This window comes from Macaca mulatta, chromosome 12 (assembly GCF_049350105.2).
Source record: "Macaca mulatta isolate MMU2019108-1 chromosome 12, T2T-MMU8v2.0, whole genome shotgun sequence".
In the NCBI taxonomy this organism is placed as follows: domain Eukaryota; kingdom Metazoa; phylum Chordata; class Mammalia; order Primates; family Cercopithecidae; genus Macaca; species Macaca mulatta.
This window is the reverse complement of record NC_133417.1, coordinates 130,876,909-130,898,855: the sequence shown is the minus strand read 5'-3', so window position 1 is coordinate 130,898,855 and position 21,947 is coordinate 130,876,909. Positions and strand designations below refer to the sequence as shown.

The window sequence follows — 21,947 nt, the reverse complement described above, 5'->3', positions numbered from 1 at the left end:
GAGCAAAACTCCATCTCAAAAAAAATAAATCTTATATATATATACATACACACATACACACACACACACACACACACATATACATATATATAAAATTTGGTCTACCCTCTTGGTATCCACTTTTGATTCTTCCATCTTTCACCTCAAGTTGTTGCCAAGCATGGACTTCAATCAAACCATATCTTACCATTTTCTAAGACCTGCTTCAAAGTGTACTTTTATTATAAAGCATCCTGTGGTCTTGTTTTCTTCTCTCTCTCTTCTGAACTGCCTTATCACTTAGATAGCATTTGCACTGCTTGCTGTGGTTTTCGGCATTTTTGCTGGTGGGAACCACCTAGTAAACATGCTATTACTATGTATTATTCTTTCACTGAAGATACTCAGATTAACCTAGTAAAGGTGACTGCAACTCCTCAAAGCAAGGAGGTCATGATGTAACAAAGAATATGTTATAAGACCTAGTTTCAAGCCTCTCTCCCCTACTTATTAAGGCAGTGATTCCAGTTAGAGGGGATGTGACCCTCTGGGCTCCTACAGAGGAGGTATGGCATTTGAAAATTCTCCCTTGATTTTGTGCAGGTGTTTAATGTCTGCCCACCCACTCTTGAAAATACCACTGGATTCTCTCTGAGGCTGTTTAAACACAAGTGTATCATATGATGACATAGATATAATATCCTGGTAACTTAAAAATTAACCTCATTTCCCAGGATGCCTCAATCCTTGCATACCTTAAGGAATCATCCTTCATTATATAAAACAATAAGGAAAGCATCCATCAGAACCCTGGTTGACATGTTTCCATAATAAGCCAATATTTCCATACATGCCATGACTAGCTTACCACATGTGGTCACACGGAATGAGAAAATTCAGTATTTTTTTTCCTAGAAAAGGATGAGAATAAGAATTATTTGCTATAGAGATTTTTTCCAGTTTATGTTGAAGATATTATCATCTGATGAAAAAAGATTATCTAACCAGATAAAAGGCTTATATATCACCTAAGGTACCTAAAGATTAATTTCCCCTTTTGTGGGTTTCTGGTCAGACCAACTTAACCTGTTTCCATTGTAGACAACATTATCTCCAATGCACAGACTATGCCTCACCAAAATTCAAGCAAACTCCCAATTTCACCCTGACCTGGAAACATCTTGCTTTACCCCCATAGCATGCCAGTCCAGATCATGTCTAGGTTCATCAAGTCTCCTTAGGCACTGCAATATAAACCACTAACCACCCACTGAACATGGCAAATCAAACTACTAGCGAAGCACCCTGTGTGGGCTAGTTCTAGAGTCAGGTCACCCAGTGGTCTAATGTTCGATCCCAGCATAGAATATGACTCCACATGCAGCGACAGATGAGGATCATTACCATATATTCATAATGTACACACACATACACAGGCAGATACACACACACACACACTCCATAACACTGCTGCTTAATGGTATCTCATGGCACGTTTGGTTTTTTGTTTGTTTGTTTTTTGAGATGGAGTTCTGCTCTTGTTGCCCAGGCTGGAGTGCAAAGGCACAATCTTGGCCCACCACAACCTCTGCCTCCCAGGTTCAAGCGATTCTCCTGTCTCAGCCTCCTGAGTAGCTGGGATTACAGGCAGGCGTCACCACGCCTGGATAATTTTGTATTTTTAGTAGAGAGAGGTTTTCTCCATGTTGGTCAGGCTGGTCTGGAACTCCCGACCCCAGGTCATCTACCCGCCTTGGCATCCCAAAGTGCTAGGATTACAGGCATGAGCCACTGTGCCCAGCCAGCAGGAACATTTTTTAAATGGTGAGATTTTTGTTTATCTCACTTATTTTGGCCCTTCTTTCAGTTTCACATGATTCTTAACCTAAATATATTTGGAATTTCCTATGGTGTTTCTGAGACAGGGATGATGAAACAAATCCTTACGAGGTTGCATCCACCAAGGTTTCTTTGGCCAAAAGAATTATCTGAAGCAATCATGAAAATTCTAGAAAAGATTCTAATTATAACCAAGCCTTTCAGAGATCCTTTAGGCCTGTGACATCAAAGTCCAATTGTTCAGCTCACCTATCTTTGACCAAAAGAATTATCTGAAACAATCTTGAAAATTCTAGAAAAGATTCGAATTATAATCAAGCCTCTCAGAGACCCTTTAGGCCTGTAACATCAAAGTGCAATGTTTGGCTCACCTACCTTTGGAAATGCAATGCTCTTTGAGACTTGAACAGTGAGGCTAAGGAGCCATGACCCTGGAAACAATAAGTTTTGATCTGGAATTTTGACAGATAATGGCCAAGAATTTTGGGGTCTACAAACAATGGGCACATGCCTGCAAAGAGATCTAAGACAGAGCTTTCCTACCCCAAGGAAAATTCACACAATTGAGAGATTAATTATTAACTAGAAGGCACTTGTTCTTCCTATGTCCAAGGAAAATTTTCCTTTGAGAACTCTTCTAGTATCATCCTAGAAGTAAAAGTTGACTCACTTGTGCATTTTAGTGAAGATCAAGTGTAAAGAGAATGAGAAAAAAATGAGAAAGAGGTTGATTCAGAGAGAGAGAGAGAGAGAGAGGAGCTGGAGGAGGGAAACAGAAAGGAAGGAAAAGGAAGAAAAAAGACGGAAGAAAAAAGAAGGGAAAGGACGGAAGGAAGGAGAGAAGGAGAGAGGAAGGGAGGACCACAGTTTTTGTTTTGTTTTGTTTTGTTTCCCACCCAGGCTGGAGTGCAGTGATGTGATCGCAGCTCACTGCAACCTCCGCCTTCTGGGTTCAAGCAATTCTCTTGCCTCAGCCTCCAGAGAAGCTGGGACTACAGGTGCTTGCCACCATGGCCAGCTAATCTTCTGTATTTTTAGTAGAGACAAGGTTTCATCACGTTAGCCAAGCTGGTCTCAAACCCCTGACCTCAGGTGATCTGCCCACCTCGGCCTCCCAAAGTGTTGGGATTACAGGCATGAGCAATCGTGCCTGGCCTTTCTTTTTATTCTTAATAGATATAAACTTTCATTGCTCTTTTTTTTTAAGATAATCATTTGTCATCTTTCCCTTAAGGAAAATTGAATTTTTGTTCAGTATTATGTCATTAGTATTGTTATAGGATCATCTCCACAGCGTCTGCTGCTATTACTGTGAGTATTGGAGTTCTATTTGTTTCCAGAAAAAAAGATAAATGACCATTCTCAACCACTGTATTTGCATAACCATATAAGATTGGTGTATTTTCATACACGAAAGAACAATTTCATCTAGCATTAAAGAAATAAAATCAGTCAAATTCTGAGGACACATGTTTTTTCCATTTTTTTTCAATACATAACATTTTTGCTGTACTAGCAAAGACATAATGATTCCCCCAAGTAGCTAATAATGCTGAAAGTTTCTAATCAATGATTTGGGTTACATAGAAGTCACAGAGTGGCTTTTAAAAATTTATTTATTTATTTAATATGCCAACATATGCCCATTGCAAACTGTAATTTCTGGAAAAGAGTTTTGTTTTGTTTTGTTTTGTTTTAAAAAAACACATGTGCTATTTGAGATAAACTGACACCTGAATCCAAAGGGGCAGTTTTGCCAGGACTGTATTAAAATTTTCCAGCATTCTGAACACTTCGTTTGAGGCTCCCATCACACATCAAGGTGAACATAGTAAGATGCCCTTGTGTCCTACACTAAACGTAATTTTTTTCCTGAATATAATTTGAATTTTTATTTTTTTTGAAATTGTTAGACTGTGAATAATCCAATTAATTATGATTGGCTATGACTTCTAAACAGTAATTGTGCACACTCAGGAATCCTTACAGGATTTGACAATGTAGTCTAGAGATTATTTCAAAATTGAATGGAATTGCTTTAATACTAAATTTAACAATTACGTTGAACTATGTCACACTTTTTTACTGATTTAAACAATGTGAATGTGGCAGTTTTGGAATTTTGGTGCTATGATTTTTAAAAAATATTAAGTATTTTATAGATCTCTGAAAAGGTGGTAGACCTGGGCATAGTGACTATGGAGATGAAAAGATAAAACTAATCTGATAACTGCCATGATCATTTTGTGACCGTGGAGAAAAGAAAGAAAACAGGATGCAAGAATCTATCTTGGGAGTAGCTTCTCTCTCGCTCGCTCTCTCTCTCTCTCTCTCTCTCTCTCTCTCTCTCCTCCCCCATCCCCACCCCTCAGCTTTTCAAGGAGTTTTCCTCTGGGAAGACAGCTGAGATTTGCATAGCTGTGAATGATGCCTGGGATCCTGTAGCCATGGACTGAGGTCCTAGTGTTATTTAGGACAGAAGGGTTGAATAGTAAAACTATTGATTTTGGAATAATTGATATCTCTTTTTGGGAACACTAGAATTCTGCTGAAGACCTGAAACCCAGAGAAAAGTAAGGTGGCAATGTGGTGGCAGCTCATGATCCAATGTACCAATTACATTCCTTGTCTTCCATCTTTTACGTACAGAGCATATAAATCATAGTACACAAAACATAGGGATGCTCAAGATACTGCAATGCATAGCTGGTTTCATCCAAGACAACATAGTGTAGTGAAGCATTAACATTTTTTTATTTGACAGCCTCTTTCATAATAATATATAATTTCTAAAACACCTTGGGATATTCATCACTTTAGCTGAATATGAAAATGTGCTTTTATTTTCAAATAATACTTTTTTCACATTAAAAGTGAATTAAAGTATATATGAAAAAACAACATAATTTCCATTTAACAGGTCAATCATGCTCCTTAATTATTTTAAAAATCATTATGTAAGGAAAATCCATCAGCTTCAATATAAACTCAAAAAGTCGTATCATAGTTGTAAAGGATCAAATACATATTCCCATGAAGACAGACATTTCACTTTGTTCTATGGCATCAAAAATACAATATACAAACAAACAAAATCATTTTGTCACCTGATGTTATAAATGAATGCATGACAAGAATCACTTGACCTATTTAAAAATACATTATATTTTGCTTCTAAGTAATAAAATCATAAAAAGGAAATGCCAAGGTTACATTTTGCAGATAACCCACCTTGTGATGTGGCAAGTCTTTACTCTTAATAGGTGAAAATCAAAACTGGATATAATACTAATGGTATTTCCTCTTTATACCATTGAATTTTGTACTTTATTAAAGAGCAAACATTTTGAGAGAAAGTGTGACCAGTTATAACATTGATGGTCCTCATTACTATGTTCTATTACAATGGCCATGTTCCTTATACTTTTGCCTTGAGCCAACTGACAATTATAGATATAAACTAAGCAATGTCTGGCTATGAATAAGCCTAATCTAAGACTGTACCCACTCAAATCCTCCATGGCAGAGAACTTCAACCTGATCTCCAGTAGTGGTTATGCTTGTTCACTTTATAGCAGAAGTTCTGGGGGTCTCTAAGATGCTTTGGGGGACAGAGCATAAGGTCAAAACTGTTTCATAAAAATATTAAGATGTTATTTGCTTTTTTACTGTATTGACAAATACACTGAAAATCTCAAAGCAATGGATAAGTTGGCTGCCACTTTCACACATCAAAGGAGCGGCACTAAACTATACTAGTAAGTATTTGCTTCCTACTAACAAATAGACTTGGATATTTGGTAGATTTTTTTTTTTGGAAAATGAATGGAGTGAGTCTATTTCTTCAAAGAAGGCAACTGACAGCATCTGTCGACAATAATAAATTTGAGCTTTCAAGCAAAAATTAAAAATTTGAAAAAGTTTTTACCCATTACTGTGAGCTTGAGATTATCCTAATACTTAAAGGCTGGTTTTATGAGATCACTAGTGATATTAACACATGTGATATATTGATTTTTATAACAAAATGTGTCAACACATGGAAGATCCATATGACTTAATGAACTGCTATTTTCTAAATGCACGATGTTATAAATCATGAGGGGTAAAACACTGCATTTTACAGTTCAAGATAGAGCAATAGATTTAAATGTAAGACAGCATGGTGAGTTTATTGATATACAGCTAACATTGCCACTAACCTTTAAGAAATTACTATTCATTTAGTTCTGGAATGGTATTAAAAAAGAATATCCACAATTATATAAACAAGCTATTTAAGTATTTCTCCCTTTTCAACTACACATCTGTATGAGGACAGATTTTTATGATATATTTAACCAAAGCAAAATATTACAATAGATTGAATCCAAAAAAGATAAAAAATGCTATCTACGTTCTCTTGAATCAGACATTAAAAAGACTCTCGCAAATGTAAAATGAATTCAACCTGTTCACCATTTGTTATAGTTTTAGAAAATACAGGTTTTTTTTTTTTGAGAAAAAATGTTATTTATGTTAATATACTATGGGTTTCTTTTTAAATTTTTAATTATTAGATAATATTTTAAGTTTCCAATTTTAATTTGTAATATGATAGATATTATTATACTTCTTTTCTTATAAAGGAAAGTCTTTGGGGCCCTCAGTAATTTTAAGAACAAAAGGTGTCCTGAGGCCAGAGTTTGAGAATCGTTGCTTTACACAGTCTGTCCCCAAAGAGCTCTATTAAAAAGGTAACTTTTTATACAATTAATTTGCCAGTTGCGTATTTTAAATCAACAAAACATAGGAAAATGTCATGTTTAAGCACAAGGAACATGGGAAATCCTTTGAAAATTTCAAGGGATTTGGGAACCACCAGTTAGGAAATGCTTTCCTGGAAAAATCTCTATGGCAAAATCCAAGAAACACTGTTTTCTGCCCATGAGACCTGAGGGAAGTTATACAAACTCTCAGGGGATTTTTTATCATCTATAACAAGAAGCAAATTCCAAGGTTCTACTCATTGATTGTTTGAATCTAGTAAATGAAATTTGTTAAAATAATTGAATGACCTCAAAGTTACTCTTGATTAATCATGAGATAGTTTATTAAGGGCTATTTCTTTTACTCTTTTCTGGTCAGCATTTTTGTTTTTGTTTGTCTGTGTATTTGTTTTCTAGTAACAATGTTGACAGAATTATGCATAACTCAAGTTTGCTATTTGTTAAAATGTTCTAATGCTGTTGATAAAATTTTGGTAGTAAATAGTTTTTAAACACCCATAAAAATTTATTTAAAAATAAAAATGTATGAGGGATAATGGTCATTTGTCATTTTTCTCTGTCTAAAATCCATTTCCTCTTTTTCTGCAATAGTAATTTGATTTTTCTTCAGAGAACAGGATCACCAATTATCTTAGTTCTTATGATTCTGTAGTAAGAGCTGACTTCAACTCTAGCTCTAGAATTGGTCACATGACTCAAGTCTGTCCAATCAATCATTCTATCCCCTTGGTCTCATTGACTGGTACAGGGATGGACATGTGACCCAAGTCAGTCAATGAGAGTGGCTTTCATACTTCTGCTGGAGCTTTTGAGAAAGAGGTATATCTTTTCACAAGGTCTGCTAAACTCTCATCACCTCCTAGCTGAACGACCAGGAGAAATTTGCTTGACCTTTCTACACTTGTTTGTTCACAGATAAAAGGGGAGAAATAATGGTACCTAGTTCACAGGATTGCTGTAAGAATTAAATTAGATAATAAATGTTAAGGTTTTTCCATGGCAAAAAGCATGTACTAAAATCGCAAGAAATGTTAGTGGTTTTTATTACTCGGGGGTCAATCTGATCTTTTAGCTTCCCTGCTTATAATAAATTACACACCACTTCCTCACACTGGTACACACAGCTTAGTTTATACAACCAGCCTCATCAGTAGTCTTGCCCCCAGCACACTGCATCAGGTTATCCTAAGCTCCCTGCTTTCTCTTACTGTAAGATTTTAATCGTGCTACTTCACTCCACCTGGTACACTTGGTCCTTCCTTCCCTTTCCTCCTCTACTAAACTCCATGCTCTTTGAAAGCAGGAACCATGTCTCTTTCCTCAGACTATTTCCCTGAGTAACATGATAACTGATCCTTAATAAGGACTCATTAAGCATTTATTGACTGAATTATTCTAAAAAATATTTTAAAGAATGAGGCCACTCTAAAAGAGGATTTGTATGTTTCACATGGATAAAAAGCCATGTTTCTCCATCTCTTCACCTTCCCCATGTTTCCAGGAAAAAAAAACTAAAATACATTGATCAGTTTTCTCTTTTTTATTTTTTGAGATGGAGTTTCGCTCTGTAGCCCAGGCTGGAGGAGTCCAGCGGCGCTATCTCGGCTCACTGCAACCTCTGCCTCCCGGGTCCTGGTTCAAGCAATTCTCCTGTCTCAGCCTCCCAAGTAGCTGGGATTACAGGCATGTGCCCAGTTAGTTTTTGTATTTTTAATAGAGACAGGGTTTCACCATGTTGGCCACGCTGGTCTTGAACTCCTGACCTTGTGATCCGCCCACCTTGGCCTCCCAAAGTGCTGGGATTACAGACATGAGCCACCGTGCCCAGGCTGCATTGACCAGTTTTCAACTGAGTGCTTCATAACCAAGAAAAAAAAAAAAAGTGTGTGTGTGTGTGTGTGTGTGTGTGTGTGTGTGTGTGTGTGTGTGTGTTTGAGGGATTGCAGTTCCTATGTTGGACAGTAGATGGCAATAAACATATTATTTATTACCTATTCTGGGCCGATTACAAAACTTCCAGACTAGTCTCTGTAAATGCCTAGCATAAGTCAGACAGAGTCTTCTATTTTATGTCTTTTGTGGCTTTTCACAGCAACAGAAAGGGCATTCTTTGTGAACACTGTTGCTGCAGCATCTCCACAGGGCCTTTCCAAAGGAAGCCAACAGCTGCAGTCTAGGAGCAATGTCAGGGCGGACTCCACCAGGAGACGGCACAGGGTGGAGCCACCGCCCTGCAGTGACAGACACCAGTCACTGATGCTACAGTCAAAACTGGAGCCAGCACACTGTCATCGTGGTTCTCAAGCAGAATTAATCTTGTATTGAGAGGCAAGGCAAGGAAAGGCACTTTCCGCATTATCTGAATGGTTTCTACCTAATTATTTTCCCCAAAAGAATCAGAGAATAGTTGGAATTCAGAATTTCTCTATTGAGAACGAAATTACTATCAAGTTGTATTTTTTTCTAGCAGTGTTCAGGGTATCTATGGTATCTATACAGTATACAGTATCATATTCTATGCATGTGTTTAGCAGAAACCAAGTTAAAGGGGAAATATGTGTGTGTATGAATATAATGCATATATAAAATATGGTAATAGGTAATTAGCTGACTGTGCAAATCTAGTCATATGAAACTTATGTTTAAAACCCGTAAGTAGCCTCATGGCTTTATATATGTACACACACATCAGTTAATATCAGCAAATTCCTTGACTCTAGGCTGGTCCCGTAACTTTAGCTAACTACCTTCCTCGAAAAAAAAAATGAGAACAAGAACACAAAGAGTTTGATGAAATGTTACAAAATGCTAAACAGCAAAGACTTGGACTAGTTCCCTGTTTTATGGAATCAGAGGCACTAAGGACCCCTTGCTGTATAAAATCAACTGAGATCATAGGCACAAATAAGCTTCTTGAAGGCAGGGGTCATCCTTTCGTCACCTCATAGTGTTCTCACAAGAGTGAGTAAACGACTGGACCAAAGAAAGACAAGCATACACAATGTTGCTGATGTTTGAAAAAACAACAAAAACACATGTGTAACACGGCTGCTCAGGTTCTCAATAATTAATTTTTATAGATACCAACAATCAGTTAAAAACACCTCTCAATGAGCTGTAGGAAAGGTGAAATCTCATTCGAGAGCAGAGATAACAGTTCTCCTTCGGATTTATAAGGTAGGTTATTTGGGGCAGCCTGTTCATGTTGATCTTCATAAATCGGTTTCCCTTGGTTTAGGATGATCATAAATTAGCTGTCTCTGTATATGTGATTACATAAGCTCTGAGTTAAAAATCCATAAATGGCTTCCTGTCATTTTCAGGTAAGACCCAAGTCATGGATGTGACTGGCTCACCCTCACCCTTGTCAGGTTCTCAGCTTCTTCTCTCTCCTCCTTTTAGCTCCTCAATTATGTGGGTCATGGCGTCACAGGGTTCTGGCATCTCCTACGTCCTCTTCCTTGATTGCTCTTCCTCCTAATTCACCTTGAGAGCTCAGGCCCCAGGTTATTAGGATGCCTTGAAACACACTCTAAAGGAAGCGCCCTGTCACTCTCCTTTCATCACCGATTGTAATTACAGTTTTAAACTTTTGTCATTACTGTAATGGCTGTCTCTCTCACTGGCATGTACCCAATGGTTGGTAATTTTATATTGAATAAAATAGATGAATAAATGAAAGAATGAATAAGTGAATGTGAATAAATGAATAAACCTGGGAGCACGGAGGTGGAAATAGAGAAACCCAGCCTAATTAAATCATGGGAAGAGAGCTGTAGTAGGAGTCAGAAACCCAAAGTTCATTTCCTTATTTGAGTCTACTACTTATCAGTGAATCTGGGCAATTGACTTGATTTCTCTTGAGCCTCAGTTTTATCACCAAAAAAAAAAAAAAGAAAAAGAAAAAAATGTCAGATAATACCAGCCCACTTATGCACAGGTTTTTGTGAAGGACAAATGAGAAAGTACATATAAAGGCATTTTAAAAGTTTTGGGATAATAAAAATAAGGCATTCTTTTAAACAGGTCACAGATAACCCACAAAGGTAATAAACTTAAATTCCACAACTCAGGTTACATATAATCTGCTATAATATTAAAGCAATTTTAAAAAATTATACCCGAGTCTGTTCTCTTTAAACTTGTCAATTTAACTGTTTGTTTGAACATACAGGATCTTACATGCATCAGAAAACTGTTTTATTTTTCTCTCCCCGGAAGCCAGAGCTGTACCAACCTGTTCTAGGGGAGCGAAGGTCTTTCTTGTGCTTTAGAGAAACTCCCTACTGAGTCCCAGGACTTTTATTTTTCACTTTGATGATTAAAAATCTTTCAGTTTCTTTAAGTTACAAAAAGTCTTATTGAAGTAATAGTTTAAGTGCCCAGTTACTTATATTAATCAAAACTATGAACATTATCTCAAGGAAACACTTCTCCCTTGGCCCACTTCCGGACACCTCCTGGCAAACAGAAGAGATGGCCTCTGTCTCGGCCTCCTCTCCTCTTCTTCCATCTCTGTTCCCAACTTGGTCCCCACAATGCCTGCTCTCATCTGGGCAGAAACGGGAGAGACCAGGAGAGATGGGGGAAGGAAAGGCTCTTCAAGGGCCTGGCACGGGCTAGCATCTCTCCCCATCTCGCTGGGGAAGGTGTTTGACACTGAAGCTCTGTCTTCTCGGGGTGCTTTCCAGGGTTCCTGAAGGACTCCTCGGATTGGTTGGCCATCTCTCACCTGGAGACGTCATGGTTGTTCACTCTATGTCTTTCAGGGGTAACTGGATATCCTGTAGGGCACCTTGAAACACGTCCTGAGAGTCCTGGCTGCCCCGGGCACTCTCATGATCTAGGCCACCTCCAAGGTTCCTCTCCAGGACCAAATCTGATCCATAGAAAACACACTTTATACACATCTTTAACCCACCATCAGCGGCCAAACAGTTACTCGCTAAGTAACTTTCTCTGCGGTCATAGACCGTTCACCCAGTCTTGTGCTTTTTCCTTCCACCCTGTCCCTCAAACTGTTAGAAACAATATCAAGTTTTCTGAGTGGTTCCATTTAAGTATCTTATTTGACTTTCCACTGGGGGAGACACTTCTCACCCCTCTTCTATTGGGATGGACACATCTCTCTCTCTCTCTCTCTCTCTCTGTCTCTCTCTCTCTCTCTCTCTCTCTCTGTGTCTCTGTCTCTGTCTCTCTCTCTCTCTCTCTCTCTCTCTCTCTCTGTCTCTCTCTCTCTCTCTCTCTGTGTCTCTCTCTCTGTCTCTGTCTCTCTCTCTCTCTCTCACACACACACCACCACACACAGAGTCTATCTGAAATTCTCTCTAATATTTAGTCTCTGTCTCTCTCAGCCTCTAACTACTTTACTAGGCTAGAAATGAGAGTTCAGTTAAGGACAACAGTATTCATTTTGATCATCTCCTTTGCAAGCTCTGTTTGTGCACTCAAGCTTTTTGCCTTGGAATGTGACAGTCATTATCTTCTATTGTTTTGTAATTAGCCTTTTGCATTTTGTACCCTGTTTGTTTACATTCAAACTCTAGAAAGACAGGCTTTGACCATTTTAAATGGTTAACTCCCTCGCAGTTCTCCTTTTCTCGTTGTTTCTCAAAGCCATACTACCAGTATCAGGAGAAATCCAAATAAAACTTTCTCTGATAAACACGCATTCTAGCCAGCAGAAGTCACAGTTTTTCACAGAGAAATAAAAGTGGGACTCTTGGGGATACAGCTTACAGTACCCTCCCAGGTCCCTCCAAATGAGAATTCTGTTACACATTTGCTCCTCAAATTTAGAAAGGGAGAATGAAACTGCAGAGTGAGAAAGCAGTGAACAGAACCAGGCAGCAGAACCTGGTTAATGTTCCCCCGGGAAGTCACCAAGCACCCAATTAGAACTGGAAAGGAGAACAGATGTGGAGAATTGTATTCTGGTGCATGATCTGACTGCACAGAAAGGCAGCCTTGAGGGTCGTAGCTTTGGAAGTTCACAGCTGCCCAGGGCTGAAGCGGAGCCAAGCAGGAAGTTAGAGAATAGCCTACAGCGAAGCCTAAATTACAATGAATACCCAAACTGCATCAGATCGGTTTGCTGTTCCTGTTGCATAATAAAAACTCAGTCCCTAAACTATGAAAACATGATGGTTTAACACAATAAATACTTCCTAAAGTGAGACGGTAAAGGAAAAGGCGGTTAAGTAGAGGTTCATTTTTTACTTTAACTTTTGGTCAATGAGCATACTCTACTTACCTGTCATTATACTACTGTACTATTACCTAATAATAATAAAGCAATAAAGCATTTTCACTTGGAAGACAAATAGCAAAATACAAACAGATCATGGTATCTGTGTCACGCCACACCCAAACTCAGTGTCTTAAAATGACACTTATTGAGTTTTGCTCATGAGTCTATGGGTCTGTTGGGTGGTTTTTCTGGTCTCAGCCAGGCTCACTCATGCCATCTCCAGTCAAATGTGGGTCAAGTAGATGGTTCTGCTATTCCATGCTGTGTTTTCTCACATTTTGGGGGGTTCTCCTCTATTGTATTTCATCTTCTAACAGGCGAGCCCAGGCTTGTTCACATGGTGGTGGCAGGGTTGGAAAAGAACAATGAAAGCATTCACACCTCATGAGGCCAACGCTCAGAACTGACACACGGTCACTTCCATGTCACTCTGTTGGTCAATGCAAGACTCAAGGCCAGTCCAGATTCAAGGGATGCGAAATTGACTTTACTTCTTGATAAAGAGCTATGAAAGCACATTACCAAGGGCATGAATACAGGGAGAGGGGAATAATTAGGACCATTAGGATCAACCTTGGCGTCCTGAAGGAGCTGGGCCACTTGAAGAAATGAAAGAAAGAAAAGAAGGCACAGCTTAGAAATTATGCAGATATATTAAAAAGTTGAATATTAACCAGGTTCTAAAAGCAAAGTTTTTATCCACACTCTTGAGTGAGCTGCAGGAAACACTCTATCCTCTCTTATTTGCCTGGCTCCTACTCATCATGCTAGTATCTAATTTACTATCACATTCTCTAGGAAACTTGTTTGAATGGCCTTCCCTTTGGCCAGTTGTGCTTGGCTTACTTATAACACTCTTTGGAATAATCAGTTGTTTTATTTTCTGATTTACCTGCTAGAATATGAGTCTAGGGTATATTATATATACCCCTGTCCTCCCCATCCCCTGCACAACACAAAGTAGATGTTGAAGAAATTTTAGTTAGAAAATAAACACAAAGGGAATAAATGACTAAAGGAACAGATGAATGAATCTCAGGTTGGATATTTATTAGAGAAGATGTATACATTTGTAGAGATCAATATTTCTTGTGATTCCCACATCCTTGACAACCTGGTTTTAAATCCTATTCATTGCTTCTAAGCAGAACAGAAGCATTGTGAGAGATTAGGATTACTTCTTTGATAACTGTGTACAATGCAGCAACTGAGTCTTAAGGCCTGCACCTCATTCTTCCTCCAAATTCCATCTATACATGCAGACTCAAGGAAATCCAAAAAGGGTCATCACACTGGCCAGAAATCTTTGTCGAAAAATGCACAAGTCAATGAAGCATACATTGTTGCACTAACAGCAGCCTCATAACCACTTATGTTTTGCTAAAGAAATATCTTATCATTTGCAATGTGCTGATTTTCAAAAGAAAACATCTAGTCTTGGTCCTAGAAAAAGACAGGTATTTTTCCAGTAAAATTGAATGGGAACAGAATAAACATTTGTCTACTAGCTATTATAAACCGGCTTTGTACCAAGCATTTCCAAGCATTTTTTAATTTAATCCTCATCATAACCTACACAGTGAAATTTACTTGATCTCTTCTGTAAAGATAGAGAAAGTGAGTCACAGCAGTGTTTTGTTATTTCATCAAATAATTAACACCAAAATATTAATTCATTAATATTGTTGCCAAGCATGATTTACTTACACACTAAAAAAAGAAAACTACGCCGATTTATTATGGTCTACCAGGAAGGACCATCATGAGTACTGTTCTTCAGCTCACAGTCCTGCTGCCCAGTTCTGCATGGCTTGCCTGTTTATCACCTCTCTAAACTTGTGTGCATGGGAGTCTTCTTGGATATGAAGGCTGAAGCATAAATGGCTTTGAGTTATTGCTGTCAGGAAGTTTATCAGCAAAGTGAGCCAGTCATTTCAGTGTTATCAAGTAAAGTACAGGAAATATGTTTTAGAAATTTCAAGAGAAAATCATCTTTCTTATAAATCAACTGAAAGAAATTCAGTATTCAAAGACTGTGCTCTTGAGTTCAACTGCAGTTCCGTTCCTGAATCCCAGCTCTGTTGTTTATTGTAAATGGCCCCCATTTTGCCACATCTTCCAGGGTCTCCACTTTTGAGCCTTTGAATAGCCCCTTAAGGTCTTTGTGATCTCTTCAATCTTTAAGATAGTGACCAGCAGATGAATTATGACTGCAAATGTCTTATGAACCATGGTCTGGGTGTGTAAAGTGTCATGTTGGAGCCAGAGCTCTCACTGTCTTCAACAAAATAGAATCAGGATTTAAATCCAGATTTGCAGGTTGCCTAACCATTTGGTGCTCAACCACTACATTATACCTTATGCATGCATTTATAATTAGTATAGAATTTACAAGCATGGTGTGCAAGAAATGGCATTTTTTTTTTGTTTCCTTTAAATGAAATCAAATCTGCAGCTGTTTTTCACTTTTCTGAACTTGTGTGTACAAGACTTCTCTTGGATATGAAGGACTGAATCATAAATGATGACAGAAAATGCTTCCTTACAATGGGTCATGAAGTCCCAGAACTGTTCTACAGAGCATAGTACATAATATGGTCCTCCTACTCTTTAGCTCATACTGGTTGTCACAGGGGGGTCTACTGTGCAAGCACAAAGAGCTCCTTGAAGTACACAATTCCACCAAGGTTAGAACCATGGTGCATAAAGCCCAGCCTATGCAAACTCTACCCCACCCAACTTCTCTACCAGTTAGAGGTCATGCCATTTTGCAAGGTGCTATGAAGGCTGCTGGTCCTCACCCTTCATGGAATTCTAAACCTCTGTTCCTCTTTTAGTGCTAAGGAATTCCCCCTTCCTTCCCTCACCATCAAAGACTGCATATCTCTCTCTCATCAGTGTTCCTATTGCTAGCATTTCCCTGTCCAGGAGCAGCAGCTTCTGGAAAATAAAAGCCAAGAGGGCAAGTTATCTACTGGGACCCGCTGCTTCCAGCAGAAAGCAGCTTCTCTGTGCCACAGGGTCAAATCCGTGCTTCAACTTAATGGTCACCACTTGATTTTACAAACCAGAAAATGCAAGTGTGGGGTCTTCGGGTCTTACCCAGCTAAAAGAAGTGAATTATTCTACTCAATGTTTTCTAAAAATTGAACTGCATTTAAAAATTGGGAGATTTCACATAATAGCAATAAAATCTGGGAACCTTGGGTGAGCATTTCTCATGGCAGCATCAGCTGGCCCTGAGTAGCTTTTGTCCACTTGGGGTATCCCTGTGCTTTCCAGGTCACGTGCATTTCCATCATTGAGTCCTGAGGTGCATCAGCTTGCATAGATTCTCCTTGTAATGGAGAAATATTTCTCCTTAGCAATGCTCCTAACAAATGTGGGCATATAGAACTTAGAATAAAAAGGCTTCAAGTTTCAAGAAAAGTGGGAAAAACATTTTCCTTTGTGGGAGTGAAGTACATTTCTATGTGCTTCATGTATAAGGAAAGTACATGAAGGAAGCCATCTTTCCCGCTTCACTTGCTAATGATACCTGTCTGTCCTGAAGGCATCTCAATCAGCATCTTGGACCTTTTCAGAACAGCAGAAGCACAGAAAGTTGAACACGCAGAAGCCAAGGATTTTACAGTATAGTTGATCCTTCCCTTTATAGGGTTTTCATTCTGGTTTAGATTTAAATGTTACACTCTAAACCCTGTGGGCCTATATATGTCTATGTGCACGTGTGGGTATGACACCACTTTGTTCATAAGTCAAGGGCTGAGTTTACTTCCAAAAACACTTCTGTCAGGGTGGCCTGGCGGGGCCAAGCCAGGGCAGATGTGTCTCTTCACCTTTTTCATCCCATGTGGAAAATTCTCTTTCCACTCAATTGATAATCATAATGATTTATAAGAAGATCTGGAATAATCCTGGCTTAAGACTCCATGTCTTCCATTAATCTCTCCATCATTTTTCAAGCCTACACTAATTAATCGTTCTCTGAATGATTTTTAATGTATAGTAAGCAGTAGATAATAAAAATAATACATTTAATTATAACCTAATTAATTTTTGTTCAATAGTTCTGTGTCATAAAGAAGCATAGTAAAATCTTTGAGTGTCAGAGATTGTATTTTACGTAGCCTATGGGGGGTAAATGTGTGTACCCCCAGAAACCATAACACAGTCAGATACTAGCTGTATGGAAACTATTTGTTAATGGGTTCAGCGGTTGAAATCTGAGTTTTTGTCAATACCATATTTACTCTTATAATTTCCTCACGCTTTCCTATTATGTTCATGAGCATTTGGGTCCCAGTTCTTCACTGCCTTCAAGAATCACCCTCTGGGGAATCTCTGATTTACTAAACAACAGTGACTTTAATAAAGTACCCCAGCAACCAGTGGTAATGTTAATTAGAATTGAGATCTCCTGACACATTTGCTTTACTTCAGCAATTCCTTCATTCCTCAAAAGAGCTGTTAAGAACAACCATTTCAAGTGGCTAAACTACTTTTGGTAAAGCAATAGTCTGTGACTGGTAGAAGTTTGTATGTATATCAGTGTGGAGGTGAGACAGAGAGAGATAGATGCAGAAGCAGAAAGTTGACAGAGAAAAGAGGAGTTTATACGTTGAATCTTCTTTCCTCTCTAGTGTGAGGTATGAAGTTGAGTATCCAGGGACGAGGAGGCAATGATGATGAGGAAGTGTAAAGAAAAGAAGGAAAAAGAGTTAATACTGACTCATTGTCTTCTGTTCCAAAACAGAAAGTCTAAAACTCCCTCTTGATGTAGCTACTTGCTTATTTTGGACAAAGACCATCTCACTGATGAATATTCAAGTAGCGCATGGTTTGTTTAAAACACCAAAGGTGGCCGGGCAATCCCAGCACTTCGGGAGGCTGCTTAGACAGGTGGATCACCTGAGGTCAGGAGTTCGAAACTAGCCTGATCAACATGGTGAAAACCCGTCTCTACTAAAAATACCCAAATTAGCCAGGCATGGTAGTAGGCGCCTGTAATCCTAGCTACTCAGGAGGCTGAAGGAGGAGAATCGCTTGAACCTGGGGGGCAGAGGTTTCAGTGAGCTGAGATCACGCAATTGCACTCCAGCCTGGGTGACAGAGTAAGACTCCATCACGAGTGCGCGCGCGCGCGTGCGCGCGCGCGCACACACACACACACGCACACACACACACACACACACACAGAAACCCAACAACAAAAAAACACCAAAGGTGAGTGTGAACTTCAGATACTCTCTACATTTTGCCAGTCAAACTATGGCATTTTCTAGTTCAGAACTGGTACCATTTAGGTTCTTTCTCTTCAGAAAAATAAAAGCTAACAACACAACATTTTTCCCTTTCTCCTTTTCTTTCCTGAAAAGTAGTAGAAGGGTAGACTAGACGTTCAAGTAATGGTAACATTAATTTGAGTTTCACTTTCACATAAGCAGCTGGCATGCACTGATATTATATATGTAACTCTACACTTGCTGCTCTGTTTTGCATTTCTTCTAATATGAATACAACCATCTCATTATTTAAAACTTGACAGAATTTATTTCTTCTTCCATCTTTGTCTACCTCCTTCTAAGATAAAGAATCTGAGGGACTCAAAATATGTATGTCATTTCTTCTGGTCAGTAGACAATTTCCAGATTTACAAACAGCGCTAAAAAACTCAGAAGGGCAGATTTTAGGTGCTGTAAACCAAAAGAGATGCTTTGGGGTTTTGATGTGGAAGACAGTGAAAGTATGGTATAAATTCTGTTTACATTCTGAATTTATTAGAATATTCATATCGAAGTGTAAAGACACTGTACGGTACATGTTTATCAATTTATACGTAACTAAGTGTTCAAAAAAGTTTAATTATGAACTAATTCTTTCACAGGTTCTTCTTTTGCCCATGTTTTGAAATGTCTGGATTTCCCCAGGGTGTCATCTGAATTTCCTGCTCTCCTAGTTTAGCCTCATCCAGTCTTACTGTTCTAACATGCCAAAGGAGTCTAGTCTCAGTCTTGAAGCCACTCAATCTCTTTAGCTACAGATCTATAATCTGAACAATCTGTCTCAGTCTCGAAGCCACTCAATCTCTTTAGCTACAGATCTATAATCTGAACAATCTACTGGCTTCTCAATTTGATGTTCCAGAGCATTTCTAACTTAACATGGTCAAAATGTAAGTCCTGATTTTCCCTCATAAACCTTGCTCCACATCTCACATTGACTGTCTCTATCTCAGTAAATGACTTCCCAATCACCCAGGTTTAAAGTAACAGAGTCATCATTGGGTGTTCCATGATGTAAACTGAATTACATTATTCCTATCTTTAAAAAATAGTAAATAACTACAAAATATCCACCACATAAACTTAAAAACCTAATTACAACATGGCAGACACCGTCTACTGCTTATGCAACATCATTCCCCCTTTATCCCTGCTAATAGGCTTTTGATTTCATTTCCAGATGGAAGGCAAAGGGCTCTTGATTTAGGGGAAAAAGGGTTCTCTACAGGCCCATGGAAATCCCATTCTCTTTCACTCAGAGGTTGGACCAGAGAAGATGTTTCCCAATTCTGAACAATTAGATGAAATGGAGAGTCTTCTGAGGTATGATGCCCAGAACTGTGTAGTCCATCAGCTTTGTCATCATAAAAACTATCACCAAGGGTAGCAGAACAGAAGACTTGAAGGATAAAAAGTTCCTGGGTCCTTGACATCCCTGAACAGCTGCAAAACACCTGGAACTGCCTACCTCGAGGCTTGATGCTATGGGTGCAAACAAAGGCTATTATTGCTTAAGCCACTGGTAATTTATACTTCATAGCTGAAAGGCTTTCTAATTAATAACAAGGCCCTTCAGGACTTTTGCTATCTTGTCACCACCTACCTTTTCAGTTTCTTCAATCTTCCCTCATCCTTTATACCAAACATACTTTGTTCCATCCCACAGACCTTTAGGTTTTCATCCAGAAGGCCGGCTTTTTTCTTCATCTTCCTGGTGAGCAACTCTTTGTTTCAAGTTCTAGCTCACATATTACTTCTTCAGGCAAATATTATTTTATCCACCAAAACCCCCAATTATTGCTGCTAAAATCACATTATTCCAGGAAGAACTAACTGATTTCTCTTCAGCTGTGATTTGGAAATAGCTTGTTCCCACCAAAACTCATGTTGAAATCTCATCCCCATTGCAGCAGTGTTGGGAGGTGGGGCCAAGTGGGAGGGGTCTGGGTCATGGGGGTAAATCCTCATGAATGGCTTGCTGCTGTTCTTGAGGTAGTGAGTGGGTTCTCACTTTGGTGAGACTAGACTGGCTCCTGAGAGCGTGGGTTCTTATAAAGCCAGATGCCCGTTGAGTTTTGCCTCTTCATACCTATCTACTTCCCCTTTGAACTTCTATCACATTTCGACCCAGTACAGAAGCCCCAACCTCATGGTGAGCAGAAGCCAGCTCCATGCTTCTTGAACTTCCCAGCCTGCAGAACCATGAGCCAAATACACCTCATTTCTTAATAAATTACCCAGCCTCATAATATTTATTCTCTTTATAAATTACCCAGCCTCGTGTACCCAGAAACACAAAATGGATTAAGACATCTTCTGTTTCCCATAGTATTCATATTTTTATATAACATATGTGATTTTATGTGTCAACTTGACGGGGTTAAGGAATGCCCAGATAGCTGGTAAAACATTATTTATGGGTGTATATGTGAGGGTATTTCTGGAAGAGATTAGTATCTGAATCTCTACGCTAAGTAAAGAAAATCACCCTTACCTAGATGGGTGGGCATTATCCAATTTGTGGAGGAGTTTAATAGAATGGAACAGATAATAAAGGGTGAATTTACTCTCTCTTCTTGAGCTGGGACATCTGTCTTCTCTTGCACTTGGACATCTGCATTCTGGCTTTTGGGATTTTTGACTCAGATTGGGACTTATACCATTGACTCCCCTAGTTCTCAGGCCTTTGAGCTTGGACTAGAACTCTGCCATTTTCTTTCCTGGGCCTACAGCCTGCAGAAAGCAGATAATGAGACTTTTCTGCCTCCATAATTATGTGAACTAATCCCTCATAATAAATCTCTTTATATATTTTTATCTATATATCCTATTGGTTCTGTCTCTCTAGAGAATCCTGACTGAAACACACAGTATACTGCAGTTATTTATTTGTCTGTCTTGCTCTAGACTTTGAGCACTTAAATGTAAGGATGTATTTTTTGTCATTGTACTCTCAGATCGTAGAACAGTGGCTATAACATAATAGAAACCCAGAGAATGCTTCTGATTTTTATAAAATATATATCTAGCCACAATAGAAGTGTATATTGTTCACATATTTTCTATAGAACTGGTACAAATTTTGATAATTCTTTAAAACTACAAATAAGTCCCAAACTAATCATAAGACTCAATTAAATAGTGATGTCAAAGTTTTTTGGAGAAGTGACTTTTTTTTCCCATAAAAACACTATTTGTGAGCCGGGCACAGTGGCTCAAGCCTGTAATCCCAGCACTTTGGGAGGCTGAGGTGAGTGTAGCACCTGAGGTCAGGAGTTCGAGACCAGCCTGGCCAACATAGTGAAACCCCGTCTCTACTAAAAATACAAAAAATTAGCTGGGTATGGTGGTGGGCACCTGTAATCCCAGCTATTAGGGAGGCTGAGGCAGGAGAATCACTTGAACCCAGGAGGCAGAGGTTGCAGTGAGCCGAGATCGCACCATTGCACTCCAGCCTGGCCAACAACAGCAAAACTCCATCTCAAAAGAAAAAAAAACCAAAAACTATCTGTTCTCTATGTTTCTTTTGTGACAAAGTGCACAAATATCTTCTTTTCATACACCTATAGCAATTTATACTTTACTATCAAAAATCTACTTTGAAATTTCTGTTAAATTCATACAGTATTCCTTTGGCCAAATTTTAACTCATGCTTTAGAGTTGTTTATCCATACATGTGCTATGGCTCTACCACCAAAGCTTCAAGTTACATGTTAAGTCTGGGGAAGCCAGTACTTTGCTCCTGCCTGGGTATTGTTCCAGGAATATCCCTCAGCAACCGCAGAGACCATTCAATCTATTCCAATTTTAACTTGCACACGACT

At 38.8% G+C, this 21,947-nt stretch overlaps 1 protein-coding gene across 2 annotated transcripts in view; it reads right to left on the bottom strand.

The window, feature by feature from the left end:
• Positions 1-21,947, bottom strand: part of NYAP2 (neuronal tyrosine-phosphorylated phosphoinositide-3-kinase adaptor 2) — a 295,147-nt gene that overhangs the window by 51,191 nt on the left and 222,009 nt on the right.